The following is a 2,448-nucleotide window of genomic DNA, read 5'->3' on the forward strand; positions in this document are numbered from 1 at the left end:
TGTGTGTGTGTGTGTGTGTGTGTGTGTGAGAGTTTGTGTGTGAGTGTGAGTGTGAATGTGTTTGTGTGTGAGTGTGTGAGTGTGAGTGTGTGAGTGTGTGTGAGTGAGTGTGTGTGAGTGTGTGAGTGTGAGTTTGTGTGTGTGTGTGTGAGTGTGTGTGTGTGTGAGAGTTTGTGTGTGAGTGTGAGTGTGAATGTGTTTGTGTGTGAGTGTGAGTGTGTGTGTGAGTGTGTGTGTGAGTGATGGATCCTCACTCTGTCACCCAGGCTGGAGTGCAATGGCGAGATCTCGGCTCACTGCATTTCCCAAGACCACCCTGGCCTGCCATGCCCCTATCTCCTGCTATGAAAACCCCAAGACCCTAGAAGGGAGAGAAACAAGTGGCTGGACGTGGAGAGGAACGCATCAGCAGCTGGACATAAAGAGGATGCAGGCAGAAGAGCACACTGACAGATGCCAGCAGGCCGGCAGGTCATCCACCTGAGAAACGACACGGAGTTTGGCTGGGGTGGTGGGAGAGATCCCAGGCTGCTGAGCTGCCCAACTCCAGGTGAAAACCACCTTCCCACTCCGTCTCCCTTCTGGCTCCCACCCATCTGATGAGAACTTCCACTCAATAGAACCTCGAACTCATTCTCCAAGCCCACGTGTGAGCTGACTCTTCTGGCACACCAAAGCAAGAAACTCCAGGATACAGAAGGCCCTCTGTCCTTGCAATAAGGCAGAGAGTCTAGTTGGATTGACAGCACAAGCCACCTAGGGACAGCTAGACTAAAAGTGCACCCTGTAACTCTGCTGGGGCTTCAGGAGCTGTAAACATTCACCCCTAGACACTGCAGTGGAGTTGGAGACACACAACCTGCCTGTCTGCATGCTCCTCCTGGAGGTTTGAATGTTGGGGTACCAAAGGAGCCACACCCCCATTGCATGCCCTGTGAGGGGGATAAGGGAACTTTTCCAGTTCCACTTCTTTTTTCTTTTTATCTTATTTTGTTTCATTTTATTTTACTGAGATGGAGTCTGGCTCTGTTGCCCAGGCTGGAGTGCAGTGGCGAAATCTCAGCTCACTGCAACCTCAGCCTCCTGGTTGCAAGTGATTCTCATGCCTCAGCCTTCCAAGTCGCTGAGTTACAGGTACACACCACCATGCCCAGTTAATTTTTGTATTTTTAGTAGAGACAGGGTCTCACCATGTTGGCCAGACTGGTCTCGAACTCCTGACCTCAAGTGAGCCACCACGCCTAGCCCACTTCTTTCTAATCTAGGTGCCTTGCTTTTTTTTCTCTTTTTTTTCTCTTTTTTTTTTTTAGACAGAGTCTCACACTGTCGTTCAGGCTGTAGTACAGTGGCGCAATCTCAGCTCACTGCAATCTCTGCCTCCTGAGTTCAAGCAATTCTGCTGTTCTCTTGCCTCAGCCTCCCAAGTAGCTGGGACTACAGGCATGCACCACCATGCCCAGCTAATTTTTTTGTATTTTCAGTAGAGACAGGGTTTCACCATGTTGGCCAGGATGGTCTCGATCTCCTGACCTCATGATCCACCTGCCTCAGCTTCCCAAAGTGCTGGGATTATAGGCGTGAGCCAGTGTCCCTGCCGCTTGTATTTATTTCTGTTGAAAATTGTCCTAGCTACAGGCATGCGCCACCACACCTGGCTAATTTTTGTGTTTTTAGTGGAGATGGGGTTTCACCATGTTGGCCAGGCTGGTCTCAAACTCTTGACCTCAAATGAGCCACCTGCTGAGTCTTCCAAAGTGCTGGAATCACAGGCGTGAGCCACCATGCCTGGCCTGTATTTTCATTTTCATTTGTCTCAGGACTTTTTTTGTCCCAGTGTAGTGTAATTTTGTTTCCAGTAAAGGTGTTAAACACATAATGAATAGTGGTTCCATTTACATCATATTTAAACAAATTAACACTCACAAATTTAAACTTTAGAATAAATTTACCAATAATGTTTATGTGTATTTTGGTTCAGAAATATCACCTCAGTATTGACACAGCAACTTAAACGTGAAGGCTGTCTGAGTCCCTGTGGTGGTGCTGCATAGGAACCCTGAGGTGGAATAGCCAAGAGGTTTCTTTGGCTCGTGGTTCTTCTGCAGGCTGTACAATAAGCACGGCACCAGCATCTGCTCCTCTTCTGGTGCAGGCCACAGGCTGCTTCCATTCATAGCAGAAGGTAAAGGGGAGCCTGTTTGCAGGGATCACATGGCGAGGGGAAGCAAAAGAGAGTGGGAGTGCGTGCTAGGCTCTTTAACAATCAGCTCTTGCAGGAACCTTTCAGTGGACAGAGAATTCACTCACCCCTGAGGGAGGGCACTAATCTATACATAAAGAATTCGAGGGAGGCCGAGGCGGGTGGATCACGAGGTCAAGAGATCGAGACCATCCTGGTCAACATGGTGAAACCCCGTCTCTACTAAAAAACTACAAAAAATTAGCTGG

This window comes from Cebus imitator, unplaced genomic scaffold (assembly GCF_001604975.1).
Source record: "Cebus imitator isolate Cc_AM_T3 unplaced genomic scaffold, Cebus_imitator-1.0 Scaffold145, whole genome shotgun sequence".
Lineage (NCBI taxonomy): Eukaryota > Metazoa > Chordata > Mammalia > Primates > Cebidae > Cebus > Cebus imitator.